The sequence below is a fragment of the Schistocerca serialis genome, chromosome 11 (assembly GCF_023864345.2).
Source record: "Schistocerca serialis cubense isolate TAMUIC-IGC-003099 chromosome 11, iqSchSeri2.2, whole genome shotgun sequence".
NCBI classification, from domain to species: Eukaryota; Metazoa; Arthropoda; class Insecta; order Orthoptera; family Acrididae; genus Schistocerca; species Schistocerca serialis.
Window position 1 is genome coordinate 74,860,497 of NC_064648.1, and position 20,902 is coordinate 74,881,398.

Here is a 20,902-nt window from a genome sequence, read left to right on the forward strand (position 1 = left end):
TGTATCCTGCCTAGTTGTCGAGTATGCACTGCCTAGGAAATCTCCTTCTTGGACCGCTAGACAACATTTCTGGAGTTTTCTTACGAAATGAATCAGCGACCATACTTTGACAATAACACAAAAGTGTTGCAAGCAAAGGGAGACATACAAGACAGAGATATCTTCAGTATACGTAATTCCTAAGTTGCTGGTCTTCTTCTTCTTCTTCTTCTTCTTCTTCTCACCGATCACAGGCCCTGTAGACTGTGCGCTGCATCAATGATCTACTTCCACCGCCTTCTATCTCTCGCAGTCCCTCTCCACCCTGCGGAAATTCCTAATGCTGCGATGTCCTTCTCTACGCCATATTTCCACCTTTTACGAGGTCAGCCCAATGGTCTTGTTGCCTGGAGGGTTCCTTCAAATGCTTTCTTGGTGATTCTGTTGTTTTTCCATTCTAAGTCGCTGGTCTTGATGTGCCTAATATCTGCAGTCCATAATATTCACTATCACTAATCACACTGTTCATCAGAGTTTATCAGCAGAAATTAAACATTTCTAAGTGGCACCCAGCAATGTTGAATAGGTGCAAGCACGAACAACAGTTTGAAGGCACACACAATTGCTTTTACAAAGAATTATCAATGCTCTTACACTAAACATACAAAATATAATAAACACACAATTGATATCAGATAATTGTCATATTAAATATTACAAACACACAAATATCAGTAAACCTATAATATTTATGGGTGACAGTGCAGGCCACAACAAACATGTAAAATAATATTTAGGAGATAGATCGGTACCAATTATTTGGGATTAGGAAAGGAAAACACATAAAACACACTCACTCATCTTTCATCCACATTTAAGTACTACTGTGTAATTGAATAGTGTTAACAGTGTAAATGCAATTCTATCCAAAATTTTATGTTCAATTTTTGTATCAAGTAGTAGTGGCAGCAATGTATAACAGTCGATAATAGTTAGTCAACGTCATAGTCATCATGTCAAGACCAATGCTTGCCAAGTCAAATCAAAATGTACGGTTTCTGAACAACTGTCAGTGTGCCAAGATATGCAAATGCTTCCTCTCTCCAAAAAAAAAGTATATACTGCTTAGTGATTTAACAAAGTGTGTGTAGACAATCTTCCTTCCACTTGAGTGTTCTAGTCTGCCATCTTCATCCTCCTTATTCCATATAAACCAACAAAAAAAAATATGCTCCTCACTTACCTTACCTCTTGTTCACCAAAACTCCAATAATCATCAACTTCACACAGTCTCAATACCTCAATAATACCTCTTCAATACGTCGATACATATAAACCTTATCACCAATATCATTTCACTTCCATAACAACTCTTTCCTCTAGTCAGTCTCCTCGAACAAGTACAGATAAAATCCTAGTGCAAACTTCAATTCATCATCCCATACAATCCGGAGACACAATGTCCACACACAACCTCTGTGTAATCCATCTGACCCAAATCTTCTACTCATTATGAATTACAAAATACATTTTGGTTACCTTGTCCATCATTAAATAAAAGAAATGCATACATGACCTCTAACAGCCTTTAGTTCGAATAACTTTCAGTAAGTAAGTACAAGTACAGAGTGTGAATGATAGTATTAATTCACAGTGTGTACATCACTTTAAGAATCATGGCAAAACAGAAGCAAACATGTGGAGTATTTCTTGTGTCAACAGTCACTTGTTATTTCAATTGCTCACGAAGAATGCGGTGTAATAACTGTCAATGGTCTAAACCTAGTGTTGGTATGTCATGTCGTTAGCTTCCTTCCTATTAGCATACATTTATACAGCTTCCATAAAACCTCTAGCTCATGTGACTTCAATGAAGTTTCTTGTACTAATGTCGTTCCTATCATTATAGTAGTTCATTTTCTTATCTTAAAAATATAAGGCACTGAGCGTAAGCAAAACATGCAATAGCGAGTAAATATACCAGTGGACAAGAGAATGTCAACAAGTGGATGCAGCACAATTCTTACAACGAGGCTCTGCCAAGCGAACAGTAATAAATACCATAGTGTGACCTAAACTCCATGTTCGTACATAGTATATCAGCATTTCTATATACCAAATTAAAGAGAAGTTATGACAACAAACAAAAATGTGTAAATGTGCAATCCATACGCAAAGCAGCAAATATGTGATCTTACATAATAAACAGTTCATTAGCATCATATCAGCATAAGCAAATAAATGTTCATATGTAATCTTAATAAGTAAACATGAAGGCGCAAGCAGATAAATCACAAAATATAACCTACATACATAACCATACCAGGTGACAATTATAATTTAAATAAATAAGCACAGCTGGCACATAAGAAAAAAATATGACATCAGTGAAAAAGCGTAGCAGCCAAGCGATGCATAATATACACAAGTAACAACCCTGTTCATTAATCAATCATTGTCAATATCAGTTAACACGAAGTATGAATCACGTAATCGCGAGCAGCAAATTACGTCTAAAGTATGTACCAAGTGGAAATATGTTGCCTGAAAAATAAACTCAATTAATAGTTACCTTTTTAGTTTATTACTTTCTTCTTCGAAATGACATTCTTCCTGAAAATTTCTGGATAGCAAGTCCTCTTAACGTCGGACACGCACAGAATTTACCTGAAGGTCTTAAATATTTTATACAACCGTATCCTGAAAAATACTGAACGTTAATAACATAATTTATCAAGTCACTATAGCTTTATACTGAATTTATTCGGAGAAATTAGACTGTGTATTTGTTTACGGCTGTCAGTGCATTCGCACTGAGCGCTCGATCAGCTGTAGGCGCGTGAGGTAGGAAGTAATTGTTTGCGGTCAACGACTGCCTTGTGCGGCGCGCAGACTTGACTGTTGCTTTGAGTATGTGCCGCCGCCGGAACACGGGGCGGTATCCTTGCATTCTCCGTGTGTTTACGTATAACTGTTAGTTTCTCAAAAGTATGTCATTCCACAAAAATTTTAACGTTGGATATATAATGTATTCCCTTAGAGCGTCGAGATTTAAGAGTTTCTACTTCAACAGTGTTATCATGAATAATTTTGCGAACTCTATATGGACCGTTATAAAGCAGAAAAAATTTGCGACACAAGCCCTTTCCTTTGTGAGACAAACGATGAGACTTAATTAACACCTTTGACTAATTGACAATGTTTTTAAACGACGAGGATGTTTAGCTGATTTCTCTCTTCCAGCAGCCGCAGATGCAATATTTTGTAGAGCCAGATTCACAACTTCAGAATGCCGCAGTTTCCGTGAAGGCGGAAAAGGAACGATTTCATAAATGCGATTTGTCGGTGCTTTATTTTTTAATATCGATATAGGCCGTAAATAAGTTGAATCACTAGGGAGTTCATTCAGAATGTTTTGAAAAATATGAAGATACTGATCCCATGTTCTGTGATTCTGATGACAATAAAGTCGACACAATTTATTGATTTCCTTCATCCATCTCTCTGAAGCGTTAGATTTAGGGTGAAAAGGTGAAATGAAAACTCGTTTAATCTTACGACGCCGTAGAGTACGAAGCCAAATTTTAGCGTGAAACTGTGATCCATTACCTGATATAACTTTATCAACATGACCCACTTCTTTAAGAAAATGTTTGATGAAAGCATTAGATACTGAACGAGCTGTTGCTTTGCGTAAAGGTGTAAAATACACATATTTTGATATCAATTCCACTGCTACCAAAATGTGCGCAAAACCATTAGTAGAACGAACCACTGGACCGAACAAATCGACTGCTGCCATCTCCTTTAATTTCGCTGGAATGATAGGAAACAACGGTGCTCTGTGAGAAATAGTTGGCGGCTTAGCCTTTTGACATTATTTGCATTTGGCAAGAACAGATCGAATATGTTTTTGCATATTACTGAAGTAGCAATTTTCTCGTAATTTATGAAAGCATTTTCTGGGACCAAAGTGTGCATAACTGAAATGTGGATACCAAATCAATTTATTTCAATTTATTAACCCACTCATCAGGAATACAAACTAACCAAACAGAGTTGTCAACCGATTTTCGTTTAAAAAGAATATCATTGCGAACTAAATAATACTGTCCAATCGCTACGCTTTCCTTTCTCCTCCACTTCTCCTTAATGTCCTTCCAGATTGGATCCTTGTTTTGCTCCTTAGCGATGTCCTGGAGCGAAGACGAAATAAAATTCTCAAACGCAACACCTTGAATATACATCAAACAATAATTGTTTCCTTTGCAGTCCTCCTCAGCACTTTGTTTCAAACCCATAGGTGCACGTGATAAAGCATCAGCAATAATATTTGAAGAACCCTGAATGTAGACAATACTGAAATCAAATTCCTGTAGATACAGCGCCCACCGTGACAATCTTCCATGTGTTAATTTTGTTGACATAAGAAATTCCAGAGCTCGATGATCGGTGTAAACATTAGTATGTCTGCCAAACAAAAATGTCCGAAATTTTGTGAAAGCCCAAATAACAGCCAAGGCTTCAAGTTCCGTAATCGAATAATTCTTTTCTCATTTAGAGAGAACACGACTTCCTAATGCAATAGTTTTGTGTACTACAACGGCGTTTTCTTCTATCTCTTGAAATAAATGTGCACCTAGGCCTTTGTATGATGAGTCCGTCACCAAACAAAAATCTTTAGATAAATCCGGATGTGAAAGAAGTGGAGCAGCAACTAAAGCATCACGAAGTTGTTCAAATTCTGATTGAGCTTCCTCATCCCAACACCAATTAGAATTCTTTCCAGATAGTTCACATAAACGAGGTGTGGCCAAATTGTCCAAGCTAACAAAGCGTCTAAGAAATTTACAGACACCAAGGAAACTACGAACGTCACGTTTTCTGGTAGGAACAGCATAATTACGAATAGCATCTAGTTTCTCTGGATCAGAGAGAATACCTTCTGTAGAAATAATATGACGAAGAAATTTCACCTGAGAACGACCAAATTCAGATTTTTCCAAGTTCACTGTAACGCCAACTCTTGCAAAAATACGTAATAATGAATCCAAAATTTTGTTGTGCTCACTCCAAGAACGTTTAGCAATAAGAATATCGTCAACATATGAAGTAATATTGTCACGAAGATAAACAGGTAAAATTTCGTTTAAACTACGAATGAATGCTGCAGAAGATACAGTAAGTCCAAACGGTAATTTCCGAAATTGGTAACAGTTACCAAAGGCTAAAAAGGCAGTGTATTTTCTACAATCAGGGTGGAGTTCTATTTGCCAAAAACTTGCGCGCATATCAATCGTGGATAAAACTTTAATTCCATGGAAATGTTGAAGAAGTTCATCTAAATTTTGTGGACGGTCAGTTTCAGGAATGATGATATTATTTATCTGTCTGGAATCCTGAACCAAACGAATCGACCCATCCTTTTTAATAACGACGTGTAATGGGCTAGTATAAGGACTGACTGCTGGCTCAATAATGCCTTGATCTAACATGTATTGAAGTTCATTCTTAACCTTGTCTCTGTACGCCAAAGGAATAGCGTACGTTTTCCCCCGAAATGGTGTGTGTTCTTTTACCTTAAATAAATATTGTAAGCCTTGCATAGTTCCTGTGTAATGACTAAATACTGTAGCATGTGAAGTCAAAATTTGGTGCAGTTCTTCTCTTGCAACGTCATCTGGCACTTCAGATTTCTTAACCTTTTCATTAATTAATTCTTCGCTATTAATTATATCATCCATCCCGTCTCTGTATCTATTGTCATTGTCATGAATGAACACATTGTCGTCATAATGCTCAGCGAAAACATCAGAAGTATGAAACCTTAAACATTTTGTGTCTGATACAGATTTTGTTAAACACTCGAAAAATTTCAAACTTTTCGGCATTCCGGCAACAGTCAAATTCACATTTCCTTCTTTAAAGTTCAAAATTGCCTTATGTGCGTTAAGAAACTCTACACATAATATAATTTGTGTACTGAGTAATGGAACAATAATGAAATTAGCAGAAAATTCGTATCCTTGACAAATGAAATTTAAGTTGGTCTGTTGTTTGACTTCCACACTTTTTCCAGAAATAGCGCCTCGAATTGTAGTTTTAGAAACAGGTAACACAGGACACGCAATAGTTCTGATTCACTAATGACATTCAGTGGGCTCCCAGAATCTAAAACTGCAGTGAACTTATTCTTATCCACACATACTTCAATAACAGGATGTAAAAATGCGTCTACATTATTTTCCTTTTCGTCTAGCAAAATGTCTCTCATGTCTTTCAGGCGTACGTAGTGTAAAGTCGTAGTGTCATTACTTTCTGAACGGTCTATATTACTGCCAGAAGCCGAAGCTACAAGTCATTGTCGATTGTTCGCGTCACGTCTTTGATTATTCCCGTCATTTCGCGGATCAATTTCTACTATTTGCACTTGTCTCTCTGAATTTCTGTCACGTGGAGGATGCCAATTAGGTCCCTCCTGTCTGTTACATGTAAATTCTTGGTTGCGTCTGTTATTAAAATTTCTGTTTTCCTGGCTATCTGCGTGACTACTTCTTGTGTAATTTCGACTGTCACTTCTGAAATTATTGTTATATCTACTACCCTGGTTATTTCTGTAGTAAGAATTTCTATTATTGTATGAATAATCTCTGTCTTGATGATACCGATTACTGTTTCCGTATGATTGATCATTCCGGTAGGAATTACCGTTATTATAATTGTCTGTGTAATTTCTGTTAGAACGTCGGTTATTGTCATAAGGCTGGTATCTATTGTCCTGTTTGTTTCGTCTGTCATTCTCAAAATTACCCATATAACGTCCATTCCGATCATTATCCCTTCTCTCTGCAAATCTATTGTGACTACCGTTGCTGAAAAAATTACAAGAAGTTCCGTCATCGTTGTCGTACTCAAGTTCTTGCAGCAAAGTCTTAAAAGTCTCAATGTCGTGTTTACATCTCCCGGCTAAAGCAATTTGTCTTATCGATTGTGGCAGCTTAGTTAAGCAAATGTGAATTAATTCAGTCGGGCTATAAGGGTTGGACAGGAATTGATTCTTTCGAATCATGTCTTCAAAGTATCCTGCTGGCTTGTGGAACTCAGACTGTTTAAAATTACGCTGCAAAATAAGACTATGTTTGACTCTGTCTTGCGTGTTTTCTGACCAATATGCCGATAGAAATGCATGATAAAAATCATTTAGATTATTACAATCTCTAATAAGTGTGCGCATCCGCGTCACCGGTTCGTTTTCTAAATATCCACACATAAATTTCAGTTTGTGACTTAGTGGCCAATTTGGTGGAAGTGCGTACATAAATTGATCTAATCATGAACATGGATGTATGTCGTTCTTGGAATTCCGAAAGATCTTAAATTTCCGAACAGTTAAGAAGTGTTCATAGTCAAAGTTTTCGCCTCGTGGCGACAGAGACCTACCACGTCTGTCCCAGTCCCAATGTCGATTATTGTCAAGTTCGCGCGCCTGGCGCTCTCTTATTGCATCTCGTAAATGAAACAAATTATTTTCTTCAAGCCCCTCTGCTATCTGTGATTCTAAATTTCTTCTGCTGTCTTTTCCTACGATTTCGCCTTCAATTTGTTTGACTTGCTTTTGTAATGCCTCAAATTCCTTTTTAACGCGTTCATTAAATTTTCCTTGATTTTCAACATGTTTATTAATGTTCTGGTACTCTTCGGTTTCTGCAAATGGCAATGGAGCTGTATCATCTGAATCTCTGTCCCCATTTAAACTAAGACTTGTCAGTTTATCTGAAATCTCCTCAACTCTTTCCGATAAGTCATCTATTTTTTCTTTCTGTTTATTTACGTCTTCCGTAAGTGTCGCGACTCGGGTTTCAGTATTGACACATTTAGTAGTTAACTGTTCATACTGTTGTATTAGGTTATTTAATCCGTCATTTGGTACGGATTCCTCGATTCTTTCAAATATTAGGTTATTTAATCTGTCATTTGGTACGGATTCCTCGATTCTTTCAAATATTTCTTCCTTATCGTGTGCACGTTGTAAATTTAACTCTGAAAATTTTTGTACTATCACGCGATCTCTTTCTTCTTGTCCTCTATCCTGTTCCTTTTGTCTGATTTCTATTGAAATTAATCTACTATTGTGAGCATTCAAAATCTGTTGTACTTCTTCTCTAATTTCTTTCTTTAATTCATCTTTCATGTTTTCGAAACATGTCCCTATTCGTGAATCTAACAGTGTTTCCATTGTTTCCATCTCTGTTTCTAAACGTGTTGCCACTGTTTTTAATTCAGATCCTAACCGTGTTTCCATTGTTCCCATATCAGTTTTAATTGTTCCTATTTGTGATCCCACTGTTTTTAATTCAGATCCTAACTGTGATCCCTGTGAGTCTAACCGTGTTTCCATTGTTCCCATATCAGTTTTAATTGTTCCTATTTGTGAGTCTAACCGTGATCCAACTGTTTTTAATTCAGATCCCAAATTTAATATTGCACTCATCAACTGCTCACATTGACTGGTTCGAAATTCTTTTTGCCCCTAACATTTCCCGCAAAACCAGCTTTGTTCGTCTTAGCTGTAAAACTATCTGTGTTCGATACTATTCCAGAATCTTCTGTCGTTAATCTTGTATTCTGAAAATTCTGTAATTGTGAAAAGTTTTGAACTGGACCTGGACTATTTTCCCTGCTTATTAAATTGTTTTCTACATCAATATTCATCATACTGTTTTCCTCTGTTGGCGAGTTCGCCATGTTAACAATTTCGTCATTCTCACTATCCATCATTTTTGCCTTTTTCATCGATCGCGTAATCATTTACAGAACATACAAAACTCGTCACTATACGAAAAATAAACACAATATGACACTTTATCACCAACAAAACCATTCACACGAAATGCTTCCCTCAAACACGATCAACGAACAATTGAAATCTTCATAATTGTACAAAATTGTCAACCCCTTATACAAGACAACAAAAATTGAATTCTGCAAAAAATACCATTAGAAGAATGACAATTACCAAATCTACACATGAAATATAGACGACAATTACTAAACTACAAATTACTACAACAACAATACTACTGTCTGCTATTTTTACAATCAGAATAATTCCAAGCGACGATCCGAAGCAGCGGTCGCCACGTGCATGGGGGCTTAATTAAATTATGAATGCAAATACTTCTAATTTTCGTCGCTGTCTGTCTGGTTACGCAGTCTCGTAATCGGTTGGCCCTGACTAGTATTATTCCGCAATCTGACTGCATACAATAACAACAAAGAACGAAAGAAAACTTCCGTTAACACAATTAATTAATTAAGTCCCCAGCAACTATGAAAGCTACGAAACAACAAGGCACAAGTGTCACTGTTCTGTGTGTGGAAGTGTGATTCAACGTACACATCTGGCACGGTTCTTCCTCAATACGACAACATATTTTAAATACCATTTATACTGAAGTAATAAAAAAAATAAACAAATACTATAATTACACATAGAAACCAGAAATACAGTCTAATACAAGAACACGAGCCAGATGCTTTGTTGACTGAACCTGTGTCCAAGAGGCATTATTGTTTAAGACATTGAAATAATAAAAAAAGGAATGTTTTCACCTTCATATATATTGACGAAAAGCACACTCTGATCAATACAGCATCCCCAATCCAACAACATCTGGTGTCTAGCCCATCAAAACAATACTACAAGTTCTGAACAAGCACTCTCCATGGGAACTTCTCAACAGCGACTCGCTACTGCTACATCTCAACAAGCACTGCCTACTGCGACTTCTCGACAAGAACTCTCCACTACCACTTCTCAACAAACACTGACAGTGGAGGCGGCTGAATAATACTCTTTGGCGCAATCTCTGGCGCTGTGGCTCAGTGTAGCCACCTTTCACAGTGCACTAGTTGCATGCTGTATGCCATTGCGTGCACAAAATATTTCAAATTCATTTCACGTGAACTTTGGGCCGTTGTCCGAAACTTTGACAGCATGCGAACTTCGAGGCAAAAACAACGCCTGAATTGTGTTACGTGATGCCGTCGAGCTCATTGACACATCAAAAGGAAACTTGCTATAAGCCTATACCACAAGCAATCAAAAGGATACCACAAAATATATGTGCACACGATGCCATGGTGATTGCGACATAGGCAAAGAAGAGAATTTCTATGGCGGAGCGGACCGATTTTCCTCACATGCGTGACGCTGTGACGTCAGCTGTTCTATTTGCGTGACCATACCACGCCAAGTACAGTGTCGATGCGAAAACTATTTCGTAATAATACCCCAGTGTCAGTAGACTGTAGTTTTGAATAAGAATCACTCCTCGCTTTTTAGCGAGGCTATGCCGACGTGCAAAGTACTGGCGCACTACGGAGTTCTTAATGCTATAAAATGAGTGAGGCGAAATTGTACGAATGTAGTTTACCAGAATGTCCAATTCTGAATCAGCTCCCATGGCCTGTGCATTTTTTCTATTGTTCAGAGGAAAGGGTTGAAGCAATTCAGATTCCTGACCACCGATGTGACAACAAAGTGCTGCAGAAGCGTCAAAGTATGTATCAGGGCCAACCGGAAGAGACGAAAGCGCGTCCATACTACCATTCTGAGCTGTCATACGATACACAATCTCGTACTGATATTGAGACAACAACAAAGCCCATATTTGCAATTTTTGTGCAGTTCGTACAGGAACTGGCTTCATCGGATGAAACATAGACTGCAATGGCTTGTGATCCATTACTAAGTAGAATTTTCTGCCATACAATAAGTCATGGAATTTGGTGATACCATACAGAATAGCCAGTGCCCCTCTCTCTGTTTGTTAATAATTACACTGAGATTTGGATAACAGTTTTGATGCGAATACAACAGGCCTATCTTTATCACCAAATCTATGTGAAAGAACTGCACCAAGTCCATAAAAGGAAGCGTCGACTGAAAACACAGTTGATTTGACAGGATCAAAGTGAACTGGGCATCGATCACTGAGCAACTCATCTTAAAGTTCTCGAAAAGCTGCTTAGCACTCATCTGTTCAAACAAAGAGGACATCCTTGCGAAACAAGCGGTCGACTAGAGCTCCAATTTCTGCAGCATTCTGTATGAACCGAAAATAACAGTTCATTTTCCCTAAAACCGACTGCAATTCTGTGACATTGCGAGGAACTGGCAGGTCTCGTATGGCTAACAAGTGCTACTGAAGAGGTTGTAAACCTTGACTGTTTAAAACATGACATACTATAACTCAGTTTTAAAAAAATCACACTTGTCCAGTCTACACTTAAGTCCTGCATCAGATAACACACAGAGCACGCAAATTTGCAGTGTGTTCTTCAGGTGTACGACTTGCTACAACAATATCGTCTAAATAGTTTGGACAGTTTGGCACTTGAGCAGTCAGCTGTTCCTAATAACATTGGAAAACATCATGTGTGGAAGCACTGCCATAAGGAAAACGCAAATATTTAAACAAGCCCTAATGAGTATTCACTATACACACTTTTCGAGATTCTTCATCGAGCGTTTTTGAAGACACGCATCGCACAAATCAATTTTGGAATAGTAGCGACCAGCGCCTAATCCATCCAAGAGATCCTCTGCGCGAGGTAAGGAGTAAATATCAATCATAGTTTGTGGGTTGACCATGCACTTGAAGTCGAGGCAGAGGCGAATGCGACCTGACAGTTTGGAAGAAAAACCAATGGAATTGCCCATTGACTAGCTTGCGTGGGAACAATAGCTCCATTAGCTTGCAATTCTTTATTTCCAGCGGCTATTTTATCCAGTAATGCAATAGGAACAGTACTAGCCGGGTAAAATTTCGGTTGACCATTGTCATTCATAGTAGACCAATATGTGGAACTAAACTGTTAGCCTTGCCTAAACGTTCAGAAAAGAGTTAAGGGAATTCTTTTAGCAAACTAGCTACACTGTCTTTAGCATTGAGTGCTTTGACTGCCAACACATTGTACTGAATTTGAAAGCCAAAGAAATGAAATGAATCAAGGCCAAATCAGTTCTCACAATCGCATGATTGTAGCACAGTGAAGTTCACGAATGTGAGTGATTCATGGCAGGGAAAGTACATTTTCTGAGAACGGGAATGTCTTGTCTGTTATAAACCATCAGGTACATGCCAGGTTTATACAGGTGTGGGGAACCTAAAAGTTACTATTCAGCGATGTTACAGGGGCACTTGTGTGCAACTGAAATTTCACATGTTTTCCACTAATGTGCAAATGAACAATAAGTTTGCCCACAAACTTGTTGTGCACACTGAAGAAACTGCACTGAAGAAACTGTTTGCTTGCCAGTTATGCTGATGCCTGTAGCAGGCTTTGACTACACTGCATTGATGACATGGGCCTTGTGACTACAATTTCGATTATGTTTGTTCTGTTGCATACATATGGATGGCACTTGACCTTTCTTTCCCAAGCATAACACTGTGCTTGTCTAGACTGGCAGTCTTGGCGTTTGTGAATAGCACCAAGGGCATGACTTAACTCTGTTTGCCTCTGTGGAGTGCTGGTTACGCTGCATAGAGAACTGTTTATTTGGCATGGCGCTCGCAAGTGGCCGCTGCCTAATGGGCCGGTCGCGAGCAAGGGACTCAACATGACAGATTGGCGGCTGCTTAAATTTATCAGCTGACATGGCACGCGAATTGTGATGATCTAGTATTTGCACTAGTTGCTGAAATAATGGATCTGACAGTTTCAAAGTCTGTTCTCTAGGTGTGACATCAGTTACATTGTACACGATCGCATCACGTGACATAACATCTGAATACAAAGCACCACAACCACTTTTGAATTAGCATTTCCTCGTCACACCATGCAAATCTGTTACCCACTCACGGTAAGTTTGTTCTGACCGTTTCTTGCAATGAAAGAATTGATATGTAGCTGCTACCAGATTTACTTGTTGGTCTTAATAGTTAACTAGTGAATCTACAACCTTATCACAGGAAAGTTCACTCAGAGTTACGGTAGGGAATAATCTCTGAATGAGACAAAACACAGCACTTCCTACTGTTGATAAGAAATAATGAAGTTCCACAGTACCTGGTATGTTGTGACCAATTATGTGGGCTTCAGACTGTTGCAACCCATCTAGCCATTCGTCTTGGCCATTCGTCTGGCAAAAAGGCAGTATGGCACTCGGAGCTACAGGTGTGGTATTTTGCGTTTCATTTGTGGCTTGAGCCGTGAGTAGCTGCTGTACTGTACTCAGTAGAATTGCGATTTGCTGACTCTGAAACTGAAACATCTGTGTCAGCTGCGTTTCATATATCGCTAGCAGCTGTGCCGCTGGACCAAGGGGTTGGAGAAGTGGGTTGTTCGATTTGGAAGAGAGAACAGCAATAAACAGATAAGGCAGCCAATAAAAATAAGTACAGAAGCAAAGAAAATCTCCGCAACACCCACCTGGAAACACTGATTAGCGAAAACAATATGAGAGAAACTATTAACCCTGTGGTGCGTGAATTTCACTGCTGTGGACAACCTATAATGGTCAACTTTCTGGCATTTTCAATCAGTCATGCGGCTGCAAATGCATGCAGTGCTCAACACCAGTAGGGACTGCCGACTGCAGTGAACTGTGTGCATTAGCAGCCTCAGGACTGATCGAAAATGCCAAGGAAGCGACCTTTAACAGCTGTCCACTGTAGAGGACGCTATGAGCCACAGGGTTAAAGCAAGTAAACACACCATTGCAAAGAAAAGCCAACGCATAATTAAGGCGCCAGTAAAATAGAAAAGGAAATCCGTGGCCTTCAGGGACTGAGTTCCTCTTAATATTAATCGCCAAAGTTGTATCATGCCTAGATGCTCAATATATTGTGCCTGGGGAACCTGCTTCTCGGATCGCTAGACAGCAGTTCAAGCAAATAGTATTAAAGTGTTTTACTACGAAATGAACCAATGGCAATACTTAACTTTGACAATAATACAGAAGTATTGCATGGAAATGGCGACACGCAAACAGAAAAATCTCTTCAGTATATACAATTCCTAAGTCGCTGGTCTTGAAGTGCCTAATCTTGACGCTGTGGCCGCGACCAGTCAGGACCTACCCTTATGTTTTCTTCGCCCAGAGGCCGCTGCTGTCGAGTTGTCGTCTTAGAGAGGTGTCAGTCAGCGTGCTATTTGCAGACGTCCTCTGCACAGCCCTATCTGCTCTCACGTTCCCGACTGGCGACCCGGCACTTGACTTTACACTGGAACTAATTGACTCATGTATGTGCGTAACAGATAGCTCAGTGATTAATTTGTATAACTGCAGTGCGCCATCTGTAGCTATAATCAAACGAAGTTATGTGCTAATCATTTGAAAAGTGTAGCAGTTTATTTTAATGAAGAAAGAATTGTTGAATGACATATAATCACAAATAGAACACACAGCAGTAATACTCTGCTTAGGAGATGTATTAGTACGATCATGTAACATTGATCTCCACTATCACATTACAGAAAGTTACAGAAATTTTTCCGTTTTTCCACATTTTCCTTCTGCCCATCATCAGTGCATTTTCCTCTGTCAGACATTACATCTACAACGCGTCCGCAGGGGCCGCCCTGCTACCAGTTGCACAGCAGCCCTGGCGAGACAGCCACCCCTGCCGGCAGCTTCTCCATTGCCTCAGGCATCGGTCTGCCCAACTACTGCTTGCAGGAAATGTACAAGTGAATGAGGAATTTGTGTAGGCGATTGTGTCAGAAAAATTAAACATGTCAGAGAGTGTGTGAATGCCACTCCACTCTTAAGGGGTAAAACTTGAAATCGCTCATAATATTTGAAAAAACAGACAGTGGAAGATTACACTCAGCAGACTCAGTTCTCAAACAGAGGACTGCCAGGTAGTAGCTAACAAGCTTCGATATAATGGCCATCTAATACAATACTCTTTCAGACTATCGGAAACCAAGTTACATTCAATCAAATGAGAACAACAGATCAATTTGGTTTAGAGTGAGGAAAGATGAAGGAGTGCCCAGATGCACTAATACAGTCGTGAATGAATGATGGCGTATGCGAAAAATAAAATGAGTGTTTTCTTGATATTGTCCTGTCTGTTTTGTGCCACCAAAGTACAACTGTCAAGAGAACTGAAGTGGCACTTCTGACAGAAGGCAGACTGCCAACTATGAACACAAAACAGCAACACATAGTCCACAATGCTGGACACACACATCAGCCAGAAGGGTGCAATTACGGTTGTAATTAAAGTAAGTGAAATAAAATTCTCTACTTTGGCCTATAAATCAAGTACATAATTCAAATGAATTTATTGTTTCATTAATTAATTGAAAGGTCAATACATTTATGAATCACAGTTATAGACTTGCCCTGCTAAAGCAGAATATTTCTTCTCATTTTTGGTGTAAAGTATGGTGTCAAATGCAGCTCCAAGCAAAATCAGCTGCAGACAATGAGTTCCTCATACTTTAGTATCTAGATCATGTATAACTTATGTCTTTCATATAATCACCTATCCCATGTTCAACAGTGAATAAGGAGATTTCATAGCAAACATATTTCAGAGTTATCTGCAGATAATTCAGGTTTTGTATATACTATGCGCTGTTGGAATGTCGCTAGGACTGCTTATATAGATTTATCTTGGTTTAATGTACTAATCGGCTGAGTATCTCCTAACATCTGACCTCATCCATGCCAATCCGTACAAACCTTGAAAACATTGATCATACAAATTCCAACTTACAGTTTCCTCGCAAGTTCAGTTATCCCAGATGGGGGCGATTACATCATCCTAGATGGCGGCGATGACGTCATCCAAGATGGCGGATTTTGGCGGGAAGTTTGAATTTTGGTGCGAAAGTGCCAAGCCCCCCCTCCCCCAGAAAAATGGTGGGAAGTTCAAATTCCAACATTGAGTAGTCGCCTTCACTCCTAAGGACACCTTGCGACAAAATAACGCAATAGGGCTAGAGTCTAAGCAGAGTGTATGACCGGAAATCATGTGACCGGAAGTGCAATCATCTCGGATTTGTAGGGTATAAAAGCATGCATGACATCCGCATCTAATCAGTCTTCTGTGATAGTTGAAAGTGTCAACATGGATTCCTCCAATGTGCTTAACATGCCTCAAGTATTAGGGAGGAGGATGAGACCAACTGACGAACGCTTTGGTTTATGGTTACTACTGGGGAACCTCGACAATCTGGTTTCTGAGATTGGTAACATACGTTAAACCGAAAATGGTACGCTCCTTAGCAAGAAGAATTTAAATGTGCTTACTCCTATTACAGAATCCTTTTGCAATAATATTGTGGTAGTTAAAATCTGTGGTCGAGAGGACTGTCAGGAGCAGTTAGAGAAGGGACGATCTGTAATGTTAAAATAGAAGATGTGTGGCTCATTTAACTATTATCTATGTAGTAAATTCTCCAAGTTCGTCAGTGCAAGACATGGTGTCAAGGCGAAGCTACCATTTCTCCTACATGGAAGCGACAGTGTGATAGCTACAGGAATTTTTGACAAAATCGGCAAGGAAGCACTGGAGACGATTTCGAACAAATTAAAAATCTTGGGGCTGTACCATATAAAGTGGAATTAGCGGACGTTAAATTGGATGTTCCAATGGAGGAGTTGCCCAGAATGTTGTAGCAGCTACTTGTGGACGATTATTACCTTTTGGATTTAGACATAACGCTAGACTTTGCCAGAATTTTTAATGAAATGGAGATGTGCGAGTACCTAATATCAACCCACGACATCTGCATGGAAGGAGACCATCAGGTAAGCAGCAATGTGATTGTGGACAACTATATAACAGCTGGAAGAGACTGTTCAACGTGGATGAGGTCCAATTGTAGGGTAAAAGTGTATAACAAATTTTTATGTCAAATCACAAGTCCAGGAGTAAACAAAGTTATAAATGACCATCTTATAGATGTTACAGTGTCCAGATACACGACGTCAGGAAGATTTTACGTCTTCTTTGGCTAAGGAGCATGGCATTACCAGGCTGGAGGCCACAATATACAACTACAGAATGGATCGTGTGTTCGACCCAGTGCTAAGTTGTTTAAATGTATTGGACACCAACAAGCAGAATTTATGATGTGCCCCACTTTATTCTATGCCAATTGCATCCATGTGGTGTCAGCTTACTAACAATTTACAGAACAGCTGCTGTGTGATGTTTAACAACGTTCTACAATTTGTCTACTGGGGTAATAAGAACTCCCAAAAATTGACGGTAGTGCAAGTAAGTCTGCCGGACACTCAAGACCGAGAAAAGGTTATAAATTATGTTCTGTCTGCATACAGTTTTAATTATCTACCTGTACACTACGTGGAAATTCTTAACTTTGACTCCAACAAAGACAATATACAACTACGCAGAAGTGTTATGTTAGAGCAGGAGAAACTTATTTTTTTCAGTCTAGAACCCTGTTCTCCACAGTACCGTCCTATATAGATATCGCTGAATTGGGACTGGTTCCTACTGATAATGTTATACCCCACGTATTAAGAAAAAGAACCAATGTATCAAACAGACTTAAACCATTCCCCATTAAATGAATTACTCCATTAAGTGCAGTTAATGTATTAAGTGTACGGAAACGAAAACTGGAAATGGAAGAACTCGAAGTAAACAAAAAGAGACTGGCGTGTATGGAGAATACAACTGCTATAAAGCAGGAGTATAAGCTACAATTGGAAAAGGAAGAAGCTATTGCCGATGTGCAGGCCAGGTTTACGTATGGATTTAAACATTCTGTATGGAAAAATCTGACTACGAAAGGGAATACAAAATATTGGCATTTATAGTAAACAGCCACAGAAGCTGGTCACGTGTTGGAGTACTGGCCGAAATCGGTGGAATCGAGAACGTTTACTATATTAAGGGATGCACGAAAAATGTGTTTATTCATCTCTATTTCCATTTGGATCTGCTTAAAAAGGGTGGTTATATTCTAAGTGTGGCGAGCTGAATGTTGTCCACCAAGCAACAGAACAGCCATATGCCAAGTTTAAAACTGATGGAATAATTACATGTAATGGCCACTCGTGTGCAAAAATAGCAAACTTATACAGAAATCCCGCAAGAATGTGGAGCAGAAGAGTTGCCGACCTACACACAGGAGGACGTGGAACGCTTTAACAGCAGCGTCATGGAGGATATACAAGGAAAAATTAAAATCCCCGAATGCTCTCGCCTAGAAGAACTGCAGGAAGCAACAGAGCTAGTAGTTAAAGCCATAAAACAGGTATTTTACAGGAAGAAAATTAGATATGTATTTGAATTCGAGAATACATCTTCTCTATATTTGTCAAGTTAGTGGTTGGAGAAAGAAATAGATGATTCATATGTGGATTTAAGCTATAAGTTAAAAATTAAATTGTACATTATTAAAGCTACACCTAACAAAAATAAAGAAATAGATGTTTTCTGTGTATAAATGTATATGCGAAAGTTAATAAAAATTTTGTAAGAGGATATTTACGTGTCTTACTCACTAACCTACCAAAAATCATATCTCATTTCCTACATACATCGATCTATGTGCCAGTATTTCGGATGTGGAAGTGAGTGGTTGGATGACCTTGAGAAGTAGTTGAAGCATATTGAACCCTTTTTCTTGCCTATATGAATATTTCGGCAGTTTGTGCATGCACATGAGCATGTGCTGGGTATGATATGCATCCTGGCTCCATCCCACTGCATTGCAGAGATCTGCTGAACAGAATTCTTATACTTATTCCTTCTATACTCCTCCATTATCATACTCTTCCATACGTGATGTAGTGAACTGAGGTTACAGGCCTCCCTCGAATGTCTGCATGGAATGCAGCTATTGAAAGGTGCTCTATCATTCACATTCATCTCGGTGATCGAACACAGGACAATGGTTTGACAACGACAGCTCAGCAAAGACTGAATGTGCACCACTAATTCCAGTCATCTGAATGGAGAAAAAAAAATTGTCGCCATCTTGGATAACAGTGTACCAAGCCACGTGGTGGATACACTGGGTGCAGCCATCTTGAATAAGGGTACTTGTGTCATGATCTGACATCACGATGGTGTTGTCTGGTGGCGACGATATGAACTAAGTCAGTTGGAGTCCAGACCTAGTGGCGAACACACATGCTTGAAACTGGTTACATAATAAAGACAAGTCCATTTTTCCCGCCATTTTCCTAGATGTGACGCATTATCATGTTGGAATTTTAACTTCCCACCATTTTTCTGAGGAAGGGGGTTGTGGCTCATTCCTGCAAAATTCAAACTTCCCACCAAAATCCGCCTTCTTGATCATCGCTACCATTTGGATTACGTCATCGCCCCCATCTCGGATAACGGTGCTTTGTCCCAGTACCACAGTTGTTCCAATACCCATCGGTGTTGATGTAGAAGTGTTGAGTTTCCCAGCAGAGCAATGTATGGTAAATGGTAGACTGGTGTAACGTTATCAGACACGAACGACCTAGATTTTCTAGCTAATTTAAGCAAAAGGCTTCAAAAATATGTTTGTCTAAGCTTTAAATATAGTAAATAGGCACTACTTTCTAAAGCAGCTGCTGGAACTCCCTGCTCCGCCGATCTCTCGTCTGCAGCTGCTCTTTCTCACTGTATTTTAATTTCATCTGCTTGTAAACTATTAAGGCTATAGTGATGACAAATATGAAACAAATTGTTCAGAACCGTTTTGTAAATATCCTTAACAGTGTTTTCACACGCTTGGAGGTTTCTTAAACTTCCTTTGTAAATCTCATCGCGTACGAAAAAAAAAGCTTTAGGTTATAGTTCTATAGTTATGTTGTTGGTATTGTTGCCATTTGCTTGTAGTAATCCATAACAGAATTTTAAGCTTTCCATATGGTAAAATGGCAGACAGACAGAAGACGTCGATTTTAAAGCAAATTTAAATATGTTAGTTCAATGTATGAATCTCCCAGAATTTTTTTCGGTAAGGCTTCTCAAAGATGCCTGCTACTAAAGTTGTGGTTCTTCAATGGAAACAGACTCTTATATTTCACGTGCTGACACTTGGAATAGAAAGCGCAGATATTTAGGAACACAAAGCTGGTACTGACATTTACTCTGACATTTGCATGTTAAAATGTCAGCAACTAATCTAAGATCCCTGAAAATTATTCTTCTATTTCTGAAACAAGAACAGCTGTTCATCTTTCCTCCTGTGCTGATACACAGCTCTAGTTTGTTCCCTTAGCCTGCAGTGTGGCGAGCATGTTACACAATTGCCCGTTCTGCACAACAAATTCTCTCAGAGACAATAAGCTCAATCTTGCTACTAAGGTAGGAGGCATATTTCCCCACTCTGATCAACAATTCAAAAGTAATGTCCACAGCTCGTGGTCTAGTGGCTAGCATTGCTCTCTCTGGATCATGGGGTTCCGGGTTCGATTCCCAGCCCAGTTGTGATGTCCTCATCATTTCGTCATCATCATCATTCGTGAGAGTGGCTAGACTGGACTGTGAAAAAATAGAACTGGACTGTGTAAAAATTGGGAATTGGTGTGGGCGCCCCCAAAACCAAATATCAACACCAAAAGTAATTTTGGCAGCATTGTCAGCGAACATCCGTCCTGGCAAACTTCACGCTCTAGCAGGTCCAGCTGTCAGGCTATTACTATGCTGGACTGGGTGGGCAGCAGCTCACTGCTCTCCCCTCACCAGACGGCCTCTGACCGTGGGCCACTCCCTGATGCTACTGTGGGCTTCAGTCCCAGCTCCAGTCTGATGCTGTCCTCCACACTACTCTACCCTCTGTAGGTCCCTCCATTTCTGCATAGCTCTGAAACCTACATCGAGTCGAGCCTGTTTCCTGTAGCCAAGCCCCGGTCTCCCACTGCAGTATCCATCACATCCCCCAGACCACCATAACTTTCCTCCATTACCAAACTGATGGT